Source organism: Armigeres subalbatus, chromosome 3 (assembly GCF_024139115.2).
Source record: "Armigeres subalbatus isolate Guangzhou_Male chromosome 3, GZ_Asu_2, whole genome shotgun sequence".
In the NCBI taxonomy this organism is placed as follows: domain Eukaryota; kingdom Metazoa; phylum Arthropoda; class Insecta; order Diptera; family Culicidae; genus Armigeres; species Armigeres subalbatus.
The window spans coordinates 284,163,253-284,180,553 of record NC_085141.1 but is presented as its reverse complement, the minus strand read 5'-3'; the positions used below and the strand labels follow the sequence as shown (position 1 = coordinate 284,180,553).

Here is a 17,301-nt window from a genome sequence, read left to right as displayed (position 1 = left end):
ACTGCGACGCTGCTCCATCAGACATGAAATATATCTTTTTGACTTCTTTATGCTTATCAACGCGTAAAAAGTTAATCATTTTTTGAATGAACAAGTTTACGGATACTGAATCGTGTCTTAAATCTTCGGAAATTATAATAAAACTTAAGTGTTCAATTTGCGTACTTCCATTAAAATAAATAACGAATGGATGAAATGTAGCTTGTTGTACGTTCCAGTGATGGGACTGCACTTCATCTTGCAATACAAAGCTGTAATTTTCAGAAAAATCACAAATGACTAAAAATTCACCATTTTGTAATGTATTTTTCGTATTTTTTAAAAAGCTGGATTGTTCTGTTTTAATGAAATCGTGAGGAATTAAACTTTCTAATTTCAAGCAAAAATATGACACAAACTCATCTACAGGTTTTACAATAGTTTCTATGTCACACCTATCCGTGGTCACCCATTGCTCAAATGATAACTGATCAATATATTTTTCTTCAAACTCAGCGAATAAAGTATTTTCCAATGATGAAGAATCTGGACAATCCGAACAAGATCGTAGGTAGCAATTTGATGTTGTATTTTCACACAAAAGACTACCAGTTAACATTTTAATATCCTTTGTTAAATTGATTCTTTTCAAACTATGTAAAATAAGATTAATATTCTCATGGGTTGTGCACACACACATTATGTGTTCCTGAATTGGAAAGAAGCTTACATTGCCTTGGCCGAAGGCTTGCAAATGAGGAAAACCTATTTTAATATTATCGTGAATTTCCTTGAAGCGTGTGTACGCTTCTTTCAAAGTCGTCATCATTAATCGTTTTGGATTGCTTGACGCTTTCCATCTTTTTACTGATACATAATCTTTTGACCAGGCATAGCTCGACTTACTTCATCATCTTCAAAATATTGAACTACTATTTCTTTTGTCTCATCTGTTAATGCAGTACTAGACCTAGTATTTATGGTTGAAAGACAGTTATTCTTCAATTGTTTTGCCTCTTTTACTGTATTTCTATTGGTTTTGAACTCATCAATGGCATCCTGAATAGACCACGAACTTGGCAGCATCGACAAAATCAATAATTTTCTTTCCTTGTCGTGGCTGCATTCGAGAACCTTTCCTTCATATTTATAATTACCTCATCGTAGTCTGTATTTTCCACATCATCAGGTCCTAATTTGAAGAGGTTTCTTCGTACAGCTTCGTTTATTTCACGGTATTTTTCTCCGGGTAATAAACGTAGTCCATCTTACTCCATTTAATCGGAGTCACTTTTATCCCAGCTATGCCCTCGTTAAAGCGTTCGATGTTGACCTTTTGGATACACTCATCTTCCGATTGATTTGTTGAAACAGATTTCGCTGATGGTACGGTGGCAAGGCTCTCAGCACTTAATACTTCTGGTAATTCCTCAGTTGTTGTCGATACATCTGGCAATTCCTCAGTTGCTGTCGTTTTCGAACTTCCTGCGCTCTGCTCAACCGATGATATACAGATTGCTCTTTTGTCAACGTTTAGACGGCAGGACGTGCAAATGCGTAAATTTGTATTCAATGTGGACATTGGAGCATAACCAGTCGCTTTCAGTTTATCTATGGTGCTTTCGGTGAGATTTCGTAACTCTTTTGAACACTTTTTTCCATCAAACGGCCTACAACAGTTGAGAAAGCGGCTACTCATGTTGTTCGTAATATTTCAATAAACAAAATCACTTTTAAGTTTTTACTGACTAGTTTGGTGTCATTTGCTTGACTGAAGAAAAAAATTACTATAAGATCTTTAACAACCTTATAGCCTATTCAGATTACGCCATTAATGACATAATAATTGGCGTTTCAGGGTAAATACGCTTTATGATGTCATTATTTACGTAATATTTCATACATTTTGCGCTGTCAAAAGATACCCGCTAAAAAGAGTCATGAAGAATTTATTACGAACAATTATTACGAGAGAGCTTTCTTTCTAACTGGGATGCAGGGAGAAATTCAACAAAACAAAACTGACAAGCGTCACGCTCTCTTTGCCAGAGAGAAAATTCTCTCTGTTTACATTTCGTTTCGTAGTTGACAGTCATGCTCTTTCTGTCGCAGCAGGGTCGAATGCATGTTAGATGGAAATCATCTGAGCGCTGAAGAATAACTCGGATTGTGATGGTTTTGTGGAAAGCATTTTATATGATGAAAAATAATGATGATAATTAATTATTCTCCACTTATTCAACATGAATTGTTTAAAAAACAGAGGCTCTCTAGAATTAACATGAAGTATTTAACTTAAACCTAGATTTAATAGAACAAATCGAATAAATTTTCAAATTTCAAGGGCCAATGCGGAAGACAATTTAAAACGTAGGAATGGTTGTAAAACGAATACATGATGAATAAACATGGTTTCATAAATTGTTTCAATTCTGCTCCTTGAATGGCTTAATATACTTTGGATTTCAACATTTTTCACGTGGGACAACTGTACGATTTGAATGGGATGTATATATAAAGTAGAATAACCTTAAATAAAACATGGATTTGTTATGCATTGTCATCCAAAATCCAGTTTAAATTATATCACATTCACACGATTCGATTTTGTTAGAAGCTGTATCATTGATTGTCGAGTAGAACGCAATGGTTTAGTTTCCATTTTTGAAAAAAAAAATTAAATTGCTGAGTTGCCCTTCATACATGGAGATACTGGTGGAAATACATTTTAGTTTGATAATATTTCTTGAAAATTGGTTCAATCGTCCTTTTTTTATTTATTTGTGAGAATTCCCAAAAGTATCTAAATTTTTCTATCAAATCTCCGTTCGATCATAGTACAAAATACTTTTTAAACGTAAACATAAATTGAGGAATAGTCTGATTCCCCGAAGAATGGTGCACCCAACTAATGAATGTAGCTTCGCTCATTATCCTTAATGAGAGCTTCATATATTCTTCGAAAATCCCTTTTCATATTTTTTTTATATTTTTTTTCGTAGAAACTTTGTTCAGAAAAAAATGTTCGATTGTCGCCACACAAATGGTTGATTTCGTAAATTAAATTTTTAAACTCTCCTTGAATTCAACCCTGTATTAGCGTGCAAATGAGGAAACATGGAAACGTCAAGATATATTATCTTGCTGCAGTCTGAACACCTCGTAATAATTGGATACCCTCTCACTTAACAAAGTCATAAATAGCCCAATCTGAATAGGCTATTAGTAGTAGTAATTTTTTTGCTTTTTCGTGAGCATTGTCATGGTATGTACCTATCATGCATTTGTTGTTGTTGAAGATACCCGTTTCCTCCCGATCATAAAGTCTATTCTCTAAGAGGTATATTTTTTGCAGGTAAACTATAGACGTACACGTGTATATAAATCTTTGATTTTGCAGCTTTTGTCTTAAAAATAACATTTCTGATATGTTTCTATCAACGTTATTATCAACAGGTTTCAACACTATTAAAAGAATTTTTCGCCAGTCACGTGCAAGTAAAATTATGACACTATCAATACTTTTGATCACAACACTGGATCGTGTCTAAGTTTCTTATAGATGCTATGAATAATTAAATCAAAATATCATGAAAACAACTTGTTTAAATCACGTCCCTTAACAATAAAATCTGCATCAAACTGCAATTCTCGAAATAACTTACACAGAAAAAATTTTTTTTACTAAATGTGAAAATTGTGAAATGTTTGAAATGTCATAACTTTTTGTTTATTAGTTTACCATCACCAAATTTTTATGGTAGATAGCTAATATAATGGACCGTTTTCCTAAAAAATTACGTTCGAAAAAGATAGGGTTTTGAGATATTTGAGTTTTTGTGACAAAAATGATATTTTTAACCTTCTTCGGATATTAGAAAAAACTTACGAGTAAGATGTTGGGGTCATATTGACCCAGAAATGTAAATGCTTATAAAACAGTCAAATTATAACCGAATTACAAAGTTTATATACCATTCGAAAGATAAACTCATCAATTTTGTGGCTATGTGGTGATATGCTGGTTCTGGAGACAATGGCCACCGGGAAACGACTTCCACGGGGACCTTGTCGGTCATATAAGGGAACATAAAAATCGCTCCATAGATGCCATTCGATCGCTGATTCTTCATATATTCTCTTAAAACGGTAATGTATGGTCCATGAGAGGGCTTCCGACGAAAGTGGCCACTCCTGGTACATGCAAGGTGCCCCCGGGGAACCCGCAGGAAGGGACATTTCCGTTTTAGCACCAAAATATACCGTGCGGCGGCTCTGTCGTCATGATTTTCTACAAAATAGATGATAATGCGCTTGAAATCGATAAGTGACCACATCGGCCACTCCTGGTACATACAAGGTGCCCCCGGGGAACCCGCAGGAGGGGACATTTCCGTCTTAGCACCAAAATATGCCGTGCGGCGGCTCTTTTGTCATGATTTTCCACCAAACAGATGGTTATGCGCATGAAATCGATAAGTGACCACATTGGCCACTCCTGGTACATGCAAGGTGCCCCCGGAGAATCCGCAGGAGGGGACATTTCCGTTTTAGCACCAAAATATACCGTGCGGCGGCTCTGTCGTCATGATTTTCCACAAAATAGATGATAATGCGCTTACATCGATAAAAGACCACATTGGCCATTCCTGGTACATGCAAGGTGCCCCCGGGGAACCCGCAGGAGTGGACATTTCCGTTTTAGCACCAAAATATGCCGTGCGGCAGCTCTTTCGTCATGATTTTCCACCAAACAGATGGTTATGCGCTTGAAATCGCTAAGTGACCACATTGGCCACTCTTGGAGCCTATGAGGTGCCTTCGGGGAACCCGTAAAAGGGGACATTGCCGTTTTAACACCAAAATATGCCGTGTGGTGGCTCTTTTATCATGATTTTCCACCAAACAGATGGTCATGCGCTTGAAATCGATAAAAAATCACATTGGCCACTCCTTGTATATGCAAGGTGCCCCCGGGGAACCCGTAGGAGAGGACAATTCCGTTCTGGCACCAAAATGTGCGGTGCTGCGGCTCTTTCGTCATGATTTTCCACAAAATAGATGATTATGCGCTCGAAATCGATAAGTGACCACATTGGCCACTCTTGGAGCCTATGAGGTGCCCCCAGGGAACCCGTAGAATGGGATATTTCCGTTTTAACACCGAAATGTGCCGAGCGACGACTCTTTCGGTGTTTTTTCCCACCAAAGAGATGGTTATTTGCTCGAAATAAATAAGTGACCACATTGGCCACTCTTGAACCTATGAGATGCCCTTTGGGAACCCGTAGAAAGGGACATTTCCGTTTGACACCGAAATATGTCGTGCGGCGGCTCTTTCGTCATGATTTTCCACAAAATAGATGATTATGCGCTTGAAATCGATAAGTGACCACATTGGCAACGCCTGGAACCTATGAGGGGCCCCCAGGGAACCCGTAGAATGGGACATTTCCGTTTTAACACCGAAATATGCCGTGCGGCGACTCTTGCGGTGTGTTTTCTCATCAAAGAGATGGTGATTCAGCTCGAAAACGATAAGTGACCACATTGCCTACTCTTGGAGCCTATGAGGTGCCCTCGGGGAATCAGTAAAAGGGGACATTTCCGTTTTAACACCAACATATGTCGTGCGGCAGCTCTTTCGTCATGATTTTCCACAAAATAGATGATTATGCCAGTGAAATCGATAAGTGACCACATTGGCCACTCTTGGAACCTAACAGGGGCCCCCAGGGAACCCGCAGGAGGGGACATTTCCGTTTTAGCACCAAAATATGCCGTGCGGCGACTCTTTTGGTGTGTTTTCCCACCAATGAGATGGTTATTCAGCTCGAAATCGATAATTGACCACATTGGCCACTCTTGGAACCTATGAGGTGCCCCCGGGGAACCCATAGAAATTTTCCGTATTAGCACCAAAATATGGCGTGCGGCGGCTCTTTCGTCATGATTTTCCACAGAATAGATTATTATGCGCTTGAAATCGATAAGTGACCACATTGGCCACTCTTGGAACCAATGAGATGCCCACGGGAACCCGTAGATGGTGACATTTCCGTTTTTATACTGAAATGAATAAGTGATCCCATTTTCCATTTTGGAACCTATGAAGTACCGTCGTGGAGCTCATAGGAGAGGACATTTCCGTGCTTACTCTTACTCCTACTTAGGGCCGATGCCCACGTAGCGTGTTTTCAAACTGCGTGCACGCCGCGTCCACGCAAGGTATCCGGCATTAAATGTAGTCGTGCACGCGTTTACGTGCAAGCAGCGTGAAAAAACTTTACGTGGACATCGGCCCTTAAAGACATGCCGTGCAGCGGCTTTTTCACAATAATTTTCCATCAAATAGTTGGTTATGCTCTTGAAATCTAATATCAACCCGGGGGAACCCCAGACGGTAATTGTGAAGTGCCTTGAAGAATGCATTGAAAGTGTCTGTGCACACAAAATCTCACTCACTTATTAGGAACTTTTCCTCAACCGAATTACTCGCAGTAAATAGCATTCGACGAAAATCTTACCCTATTGTTTCCTATTGAAAATTGGCCAGATCGGACTATGGGCTCCGAAGTTATGGCCAAAATACTAATTTCAGTTCAGCAGCTGCATGGGAAAATCACTTTTCTGGCACTTATGCTCAAAATTTTAGAATGCAAATAAACAAATATGAAAAATAAGAGCTATGTACCTATTACTGTTATATTAGACTTTTCTTATATATTTCTCAACCTTTTTGAACGAACGATAAAGGCACCATCACCACTAGGTAGATTAATCTTGTTTTTTTTCTATCAGATAGGTCATTCATTCTGAACTTAATATCTACAACCTACAAGGTACCCGCAGGAGTCTCACAGAAAGAGATTTTTTTTTATATCAAAATGTTGCGTTTTCATATCATTGTCCACGGCGATCGGTGAAAACCTCAAACTTCTATGAGTCGATATTGAAGGGATCATCGACTAATGGTAATATCGAGATGCGGAATAGAAAACCCTTGGAGAGCTGTTCGAAGGAATCATCACAGTAGCCCAGAAACTTTTTTTTTTATTTGACTCAGCACTCAATTTCAAATGAAGAACAATTTCAAGCGCATAACCAACTTTTTGAAGACTTGTGGCCAGGGTAGACAATGATAGACGAAGATACAGCTGCCGCAAGCGGCACAGTACATTTGATATAACCATGAAAATGTCCTCTCCTACGGGTTCGCAGGGCATCTCAAAGATTCCAAGAGTAGACAATATCACTAATCAACTCAAAGCACATGACCATCTGTTTGGTAGAAAATAACAAAGAAAGAGCCACCGCACGGCATATTTTGGTTTGAATGGAAATGTACTCTTCTACGGGCTCCCGGGGGCACCTCATAGGTTCTAATGGTGGACAATATGTCAATAATCGATTTCGAGGGCACCTATTTGGATAAAAATCACGACGAAAGAGCCGCCGCATGACATATATTGGTGTAAAAATGGAAATGTCATCTTCTACGTGTTCTCCGAGGAAGCCTCATAGGTTTCAAATGTAGCCAATGTGGTCACTTATCGATTTCGAGCGCACGTCCATCTGTTTGATGGGAAACACCAAAAGAGCCACCACACGGCTTATATTGGTGTAAAGATGGATATGTTCCCTTTTACGGGTTCCCTGGGGGCCCCTCATAGGTTCCAGGCGTTGCCAATGTGGTCACTTTTCGATTTCAAGCGCATAATCATCTATTTTGTGGAAAATCATGTCGAAAAAGACGCCGCACGTCATATTTTCGTGCTAAAACGGAAATGTCCTCTCATACGGGTTCTCCGGGGGCAACTTGTATGTACCAGGAGTGGCCAATGTAGTCATTTAGCGATTTCAAGCGCATAACCATCTGTTTGGTGGGAAATCATGACAAAAGAGCCGCCGCACGGCATATTTTGGTGCTAAAACGGAAATGTCCCTTCCTGCGGGTTCCCCGGGGGCACCTTGCATGTACCAGGAATGGCCAATGTGGTCACTTATCGATTTCAAGCGCATTATCATCTATTTTGTAGAAAATCATGACGACAGAGCCGCCGCACGGTATATTTTGGTGCTAAAATGGAAATGTCTCCTCCTGCGGATTCTCCGGGGGCACCTTTCATGTACCAGGAATGGCCAATGTGGTCACTTATCGATTTCATGCGCTTAACCATCTGTTTGGTAGAAAATCATGACAAAAGAGCCGCCGCACGGCATATTTTGGTGCTAAAACGGAAATGTCCCCTCCTGCGGGTTCCCCGGGGCACCTTGTATGTACCAGGAGTGGCCAATATGGTCACTTATCGATTTCAAGCGCATTATCATCTATTTTGTGGAAAATCATGATGACAGAGCCGCCGCACGGTATATTTTGGTGCTAAAACGGAAATGTCCCTTCCTGCGGGTTCCCCGGGGGCACCTTGCATGTACCAGGAGTGGCCACTTTCGTCGGAAGCCCTCTCATGGACCATACATTACCGTTTTAAGAGAATATATGAAGAATCAGCGATCGAATGGCATATATGGAGCGATTTTTATGCTCCCCTTATATGACCGACAAGGTCCCCGTGGAAGTCGTTTCCCGGTGGCCATTGTCTCCAGAACCAGCATATCACCATATAGCCACAAAATTGATGAGTTTATCTTTCGAATGGTATATAAACTTTGTAATTCGGTTATAATTTGACTGTTTTATAAGCATTTACATTTCTGGGTCAATATGACCCCAACATCTTATTCGTAACTTTTTTTGTGGGGTCGTTCCTGTTGCACCTTAAAATACTTTTTTCACGTCAGATGCTTCATTTCCACAAAATATTAAAAGTCAAGAAATTTCAGAACGATCGGATTATCAGGTAAAAAGTTATTCTACTTTGAAGTTTCGTTTTGGGTCATATTGACCCCAACATCTTACTAAGGTTAAAGGCAAAAAAAAAATTTTTTTACTGTGCACATTTTCTTAAGAATCACCATTTAGTTGTCTAACTTTGCTGAAAAAATCATAACAATCGAACATTCCGTTTTTGCTGTGCAGCTTTTTAAATATTTTTGAACCATTTTCACATACACCCTTTTGAAAAGTTAGTCGTGACTCAATATGAAGATTTGATATCGAAAAATGACGATTTAGATGAAATTGAAAAACTGTGCAGAGTTTCAAATATTTTCGAAATGGTCGCTCAGGATCGACTGACATGCCCCCGTGGAATGCCTCAATTAATAAACAGTCTAGTTTGAACGTTCGACGAGTGTGTAACGTTTTAAAAGATATCACCCGCCGAACAGTTAACCTGTTACAACATACAAACCGTATGTAAATAAAACGTTCTTCATAGATGCAGGTGCACGATGGCCTATATTTTATTAAGAGTTACACTTTTACACATTATTTATGTAATTGTTTTTTATTTAGCTTACATACATTTCAACAGATATCACTGAATCAACAACACCCAGCTCTTCGCAGAACACCTTCTAGCGCAATGTTGAACGGCATGCACGAACATCCATCTCGTTGTCTTAGTCCTCGGCGCGATTTAAACGAACTGAAATGTTCTCCCGAAATCTTTGTTGCGAGTGGTCCGGTAGCGGATCGAGCGGAGCTACTAAAGTGGACTTAAACTACACAAAACTGTAGGGCTAATGCACCGAAATAAACAAGAAAGCCACAAATTTCATTTTGTACATATATTTAGGATTTTATCCCCATATTTCTCTTGCCTTCCTACCTCCTACCCAACTGTCCTTTTCTCCTTCCTTCTATTTACTTTCCTTACACTATCATTTCCGTACTCACGGTTTTCCCTTTTCACTTGGGGCGTCCCCCTAATTCATCTCGTGCCCTTGCACGGCGGAACACAAACCGCCGCGCCTTGCATGCCGCACACCGTGCTTGTTCCACCCCAGCTGCTTCTGTCCTCTGCTGGATACCCCTCTGGCCATCCAGTGCGACCTGGTACCTGGATGGGGTATCTCCGAGGCACTTCCGCTGTCGATGCGAGGGTTTCGCACTCCCTCTTGTTGCCGATCGATTTCCGGCCACCTCCTTTCTGCTCCGGTCGCTGCTGTGCGACTGATCCCGCGATCACAGTCCCGTCGTCGAGGCGAGAGTGTCGTCCTTCACCGCGTCGGAAATCGGCTTCCCACCGCCGGCTTACTGCTTTGGTTGCAGCTTTGCAATGGATCACAGTTCCGTCGCCAAGCGAGTGTTGACCTCCTTCCCGTTGTCGATCGGCTTCCAGCCGCCAGGCTCCTGCCTCGGCCCAAGTCGGGAAAATCCTCCGGTCAAGGTTTTCTGGTTCCGTTAAAAAACCCTGTTAAATTATTCGAGTCTTAGAAAGGGAGGTTTTCATTCATCGCAGGAAACTTACCCGATTGAGGGGGTGTTTCTGTCTCTTGGAACGCTTCTTGATTAGACTCCGATGACCCTGTCCGTTTTGCGCTGATTGTGATCCGGTTTTGTCCCAATCCTACCATGCGGATCTGATCTGTGATTTAAAAGTTCAATAATCACTTGTTCCATAGATCAAAAGTAAGATTTACCTTTCACTCATTCAATTACTGCTCGTTTTCAGAATATATTCGTCGCAATGGATCACGGATGGTATAATGGAGTATTCCTCTCGTCGTCGGATAATGATTTCCACGTGTTGTAGCGCACGAATCTTGGTGCTAATCAATGAGGATTGAGGTTAGCCTTTAAGGTTCCGCCTAAGATAAATAAATCTTACCTCGTCGGACTTTTTTATCGTTCACGCGTCCAACTAAGACGACTGAGAATATTTTTTTCACAATTCCGCGTTACTTCGACGGGAAATTATACTTTTCCGCACTTTTGTCCCTCGTGGGCGAAACTAAACTTTTCTTCTTGCTCGTGCTGTCGACGAGCTGCTGCTGGCGGCGACGGTGAAAAGGGAAAAGACACCTTTTGCATTGATTCGGAGACGAGCCAGCCTCGGGCTGAAAGTCTCCTTAATAAAGACACAAAAAAAAAAAAAAAAACCTTTTGCATTGGTTGAAGCGTCTTGATGGTGAGCGTGTGTGCGACGATGACATAGATGCTGCGCCGCTTTGCGAAGATGTCAAATCTTTTCAGCATGGGTGTGCGGTACGTGGCGGTATTTAAAGTGGCGGTTGGTGCGTTATGCAACCATTCGAGATGATAATTGCATTGCTTTTAAGGGTGCGTTTACAGTCGACTAGATATTCACGAAATAACAGTGGCTGACAGAATTAAACGTAACACAACATTACCAAAGCGGCAGAGTTTTTCATGAGCCGTGGCATGAGCGACTCATGAAAAACTCTTCAACTTCCTTTAAGAAGTCGGTCAGAGACGGATCTGGTCAGAGGAAAACTAGAGTCGAGCTCTAGAAGTATTTAGGCATGGCCTAATTCTGATTATTCTAGTCACAAATCCGCAAATCTAATTAATCGTACCAGCTACTTCTGGCAAATTTGACCGAGTACCAAGCTTTACCGCGCCCCGGGTCGCGTTACTTTAAGGGGATGATTTTCATGATGACCCCCTAAAGACAACTGATAAGGATGGATCTTTGAATGTTAAGCTATCTCTGGACTGCGCTTTTCACTGTCGTGCTGTTGCTTGTCACCAATCCAGGCCTATGTTGTTTTCTTCCGCTTCACGTGTTTTTTCCGGGGTGGTTTCGTGGCTGGTGCTGTCCATAGCTTGTGGTATCTTCACCTTACGTCAGTCTCCTTCTCCCTACTCCCAGAACCATCCAGATGATAACCCACTGCGCCTAGTAGTGGCCGTAAACGTCAACTCTGCGTCGCCACGATTTTTGGTCGCCGATCTCCAGGTCTTCGCTCCTCCTACCAAGGAAAACATCTGGTGCTCTGAAGAGTTCCCTGCGCCCCGTTTCCAGTGCCACAGGGTGCGACTTCTCCCGTATCGCGAACGGCCCGCGGTACACCTCCTGGCGCGATGGAAGCGTTGGCTACCGCCTTGTTTTCCTACTTGCTACAGACATCTTCGACTTGCTCTGAAGGGTTCCCTGCGCCCCGTTTCCAGTGCTACAGGGTGCGATTTCTCCCGTATCTCGAACGGCGCGCGGCCCGATGAAGGTTTTGATTGCCGCTGAATTCTCCTACTTGTTACCAGGAGTGTCAACCCAAACTGTACTACACTTTAGACGTTCTCACCGCGAAGCGTGTTTTCTTTTCTTTCTCGGCGAAAGTTGTGGTCTGCACGCTTGTCAAAGTTTTACTCGATGAAGTGGATAGTGCTTTAGTGCGTTTCGAGAAAAGAAGTGAAGGAGCGATAACAGTGTCCGAAGTAAACAAGGAGCTCGTCGAAGAAGCTGTTCATCAACGAGAAGTTGGTGGACAGGAGGCATACTCCCTACTAGGACTAACCGAAAACAACCAACAACAATACACTAGTACCCGCCGTACCCCAACTGCTGACAGGTCAGCAGCAGAAGCAGGAGAAACACGAAACAGGAATGACAGCAGAAGATTGACCGCAGAGGCTGCACCGTTTGTGGAAGAAACCCAAGAAGCCCACAACCACGCGCAACAGAACACGAACTTTGGCGACGACTACGAGCAGCAGTTATCGGCAACCAGTTCGCCATTGGCATCTAGTCGAGGAAGAAGGTTAGTTATTCGAGACCTGCAAAACCTACGTTCGAACATCAGTCAAAGAAGGCGATTCGCTGACTTCCCCACACAAGGAGAGGTCGACGGCCGAAACAACGTTAATAGCAGTCGGACTGAGGTGCAAAACAACAATGACCTGACATTTCGGAATATTATCACCAACAATGCCAGCCTGTACGCAGACCTGGTGGATCGCTTAGTGCGGAGAGAACGACCATCCCGACCAACAGCATCAGAGTGGATGGAAGACCAACGGATGATGAAGGCAGTTCACAACTGGCCATTCAAATTTCGAGGTGAAAAGGATACCACATCGCTAAACGTCTTCTTAGATCGGGTATAGACCTTTGCCAAATCTGAAGGAATGAACGACACCACGCTGCTTTCCTCAATCAAACATCTTTTGCAGGATGACGCTTTAGATTGGTACGCCCGTGCCATGTCGCAAGGTGTACTGTTCTCGTGGCAGGCGTTCAAGAATGATATCAGACGAGAGTTTCTGCCCAGCGGTTATGCTCAGATCCTTCGGCTGGAAGCCAGCTTCCGCTTTCAGGGTCAGAGTGAATCTTTCTGACATAGATGCTGCGCCGCTTTGCGAAGATGTCAAATCTTTTCAGCAGGGGTGTGCGGTACGTGGCGGTATTTAAAGTGGCGGTTGGTGCGTTATGCAACCATTCGAGATGATAATTGCATTGCTTTTAAGGGTGTGTTTACAGTCGACTAGATATTCACGAAATAACAGTGGCTAACAGACTTAAACGTAACATCTTCACCCATCTTTTGCACACCATCCACCGTTGCTTTGGTTAGTTTGGTAAGCTCCCCAGGGCACTATAGGGAATCAGGTGGCCGAAAATCAAAAATCGACTTTCTCCGATTCATTATTTAAGTTGATCTACTAAAATCTAATGCTTTTGAGCATGAAACCGCAGAATATCAGCACTCTAAGCCGTACGGTTATCGAAATATGGGCATCAGAAACAAGAACTTTTTAGATTAAAAAACTAATGCATTGTTCAACTGCCAATATCTTCGACTACAGTAACTCTTTTCAACTGTTTAAAAAGTTTCTGAAAGCTTGTTTCATGGATTTTCGAATAGCGGGTACAAAATATTCCATATACAAAATGTTCCATACAAAAAAAATTTCGCCTAGGGACTACCACTACGACTTTTTTTTGGACTTCGCAAAACGCATTAAACCCAAATCCAGCTGCTTTTGGCTGCAAATCTGCGATTCCGATCACTTTTTCGAAAAAAGTCAATAATTTTGAAACACTAAATTAGGGTATTTTTATAATATTTGACAGACTACGATGGGTTGGATACCTATTTTATACATGTGCTAAAAGAGCATCAAAAGCAGCTTCAATAGAGAGAGTTGATAACTTGGAAGATGGACTGAATCAACAATTTGACGCCACAAATTGTATCATCTCGGGCAAGCGTTGATTGACAGCAGACTGCTTTACGGGCTGGAGCTGACTTGTGTAGCACGTCGGGAGATCCTAGGTCGGGAGCTTGTCAGCATACTCTCCCCAATCTTCCGCCACCGCATAGCCTCCGAACTGCTTCCCTCGTCGACTGCTGCGGCTGCCTGCGCCAAAGCTGGTGTCCTCCCATTTCGCTATCGTGTACAGGCGGCTATTTTCTAAAAAATCCACCGCATACGCTTCCGCCACTTCCGGAAACCACAGGAGGACCCTTGTTCAAGGGGATCGGATCCTACATACAATGACCGGCGTCAGCCTCCCTCCAGTTAGTGGCTAGGGTCCACTGGCACGGAGCGAGGAACAAAAACACTCCATTGTGAGGTGCTTTAGAAGAGGGGACAACACAGAAGCTCTACGGGGATCGGTCGCCGAGCTGTTGAACATCGAGTTTAGGAACTACGAGCACGGCTACACTGGCGGTTTCCTTTCGAGACAAGGAATTGGCTTAGGCGTCACAGGGAACAACCTAATGGTGTCGTATAGCCTTCCTGAACAATGCAGATTCTTCTCTGAGGAAACCGCAGCTCTGTTTACTGCCGCTACCACTCCCTCCGACAAACCGGTCCTAGTTCTGACTGATTCGGCCAGTCCAATCGCTGCGCTGCAAAGCGACCATCCGAAACACCCATGGATTCAGGCCATTTTCGCTTGCGAGCCACAGTCGACAACCTTCGCCTGAATCCCGGGGCACTGTGGGGTGCCATGGAATGTCACTGCAGGCACCCTCGCTGGAGTCGGGCATCAAGGCCGGCGTTTCACCACATCGGTTCCCCATGCGGACGTTAAAGCCTGGATCAAAAAACGTCAGCCAGGATTGGGAGAACCAATGGGCAGCTTCCAGGACGACGCAGCTGCGGAAGGTCAAAGGATCCACGGCACCCTGGAACGACATGCCCAGTCTCAGGACCCAGCAAGGCATCTCCTGCCTTCGCGCAGGGCGCTCCCGATTCTCACATAATTTCGGCGGAAGGCCCTTTACGATCGTTTGTGAAACTTGTGAAGTAGAAAACTCAGTAGAACTTGTGATCTCCCGTTGTCCGAAGTTTGACATTCCTCGATGCACCTACGACGGACATACAAGATTCCTTGGCTGACAATATCGCAACTCTATCAGCCCTCATCTGTTTACGCCCACAATACACGGTTCAAGGCCGCATCTCTCCATCCTCGAGATTTCGGTTCGCGGCACGAAGCCTTTGCGGGATCCGTTGAGCTTCTGGTAGAACTTGCGTGTTTCTTGAGAACGGCACAGCTGTTCCATCTCCTCGCACTCCGCTTCTTCCAGGCGACGTTTCTTTTCCTGAAAAAGGCGGGTCTGCTGTCTCCGCTTCCGTCTATAACGTTCCACGTTCTGCCGGGTACCTTGTTGCAGCGCGACCGCCCGCGCTGCGTTCTTCTCCTCCAGAATCTGTCTGCATTCTTCGTCGAACCAATCGTTAAGTCGACTTCGTCCCACATACCCGACGTTGTTCTCCGCTGCGTCGTTAATGGCTGCTTTAACTGTATTCCAGCAGTCTTCAAGAGGGGCCCCATCGAGCTCACCCTCTTCCGGCAACGCTGCCTCGAGATGCTGCGCGTATGCAGTGGCGACATCAGGTTGCTTCAGTCGCTCTAGGTCGTACCGCGGTGGTCGTCGGTACCGAACATTGTTGATGACGGATAGTTTTGGGCGCAGTTTAACCATCACCAGATAGTGGTCAGAGTCGATGTTAGCGCCACGATATGTCCTGACGTCTATAATGTCGGAGAAGTTCCGTCCATCAACCAGAACGTGGTCGATTTGTGATTCTGTCTGCAGTGGTGATCTCCAGGTGTACCGATACGGAAGGCTGTGTTGGAAGTAGGTGCTGCGAATGGCCATATTCTTGGAGGCAGCGAAATCGTAGGCCGTTTTCGTTCGTCAGCCGGTGTGCGCTGAACTTCCCAATAGTCGGTCTAAACTCCTCCTCTTGGCCAACCTGAGCGTTCAAATCTCCTAAGATGATTTTGACGTCGTGGCTTGGGCAGCTATCGTACTCACGTTCCAGCTGCGCGTAGAATGCGTCCTTATCATCATCAGTGCTTCCGGAGTGTGGGCTATGGACGTTGATTATGCTGAAGTTGAAGAACCGGCCTTTGATCCTCAACCTGCACATTCTCTCGTTGATCGGCCACCACCCGATCACGCGCCTTTGCATGTCGCCCATCACTATGAAAGCTGTTCCCAGCTCGTGTGTGTTGCCACAGCACTGGTAGATGGTATGATTACCTCTAAACGTTCGCACAATTGATCCCTTCCAACAAACCTCCTGCAGCGCTACGATGCCGAATCCACGGTCCTTGAGCACATCGGCGAGCATGCGTGTGCTCCCGAAGAAGTTGAGAGATTTGCAGTTCCACGAACCGAGTTTCCAATCGCTAGTCCCTTTTCGTCGCAGTGGTCTTCGCCGATGGTTCCGGTCCGTACTCTCTTGTTGATTGTTCGTTGCGTGAGTTTTTTTTGGCTGGCTTGCAGGGCCTGACACCAAACCCCCTAAATTTCCGGAGGACCATTCCTCCTTATTTCCGGTGGACCATGGTGCACAGTTTCACTTAGAGTCCCTCGCTGGCACTCAGACGATGATTAGCCGCCCCTAACATGGAGAACAGACGCTGTTGTGAGCCGATCCTGACATGGAGAACAGACGCTCAATAAGATTTGCACCTCCGGAGAGGAGCAAACCCCCCCTTCCCTGTCAGCATACGACCATAGTTCCCACCGGGGTTGGTTACCCGATCTTCCCTAACAGCACCGCGGGGAGGTAGGGATAGGAGTTGCTGGGTAAGAGGCTAAGGACCGCGAGATGGGGTCTTTTTTATTCCTTCAGGTACGCGAAGTACCAATGGTACGCTTTACCCAGCATTTGCCGTGCTCTGCGTCACTTACCATGGCGAGATCTACTTAAACTTCCTCTTGGTGCAGATTTCTCATTATAAATACCTACTCTAAAAAGAAGGCGAAAGCAGCAGCAAGCGACATTCGTGGCTAAAGTACTGTGCGGAAAAATCGACTCTCCTTGGTTACTCGGGCTACTGGATATTCGTGCCATTCAACGACCTCTTTGACAATGATCACTGCTGCAGGATCGATTTCGTCGTACGTTATTTGGACACAACGAACCAGTCTCTGCAATGAGGAGAGCTGAGCAGCTTTTTGACTTTATCTTAGCTTGATTGACTG

The 17,301-nt window shown here is 44.0% G+C and overlaps 1 long non-coding RNA gene across 1 annotated transcript; it reads right to left on the bottom strand.

Annotated features, from left to right (window-relative positions):
- Positions 1-10,373: 10,373 nt before the first annotated feature.
- Positions 10,374-10,832, bottom strand: LOC134224335 (uncharacterized). The gene is made up of 3 exons (XR_009982913.1): positions 10,716-10,832; positions 10,528-10,656; positions 10,374-10,472 (listed from the first exon to the last, which is right to left on the bottom strand). It is a non-coding gene; the product is annotated as an uncharacterized LOC134224335 (long non-coding RNA).
- Positions 10,833-17,301: the final 6,469 nt, after the last annotated feature.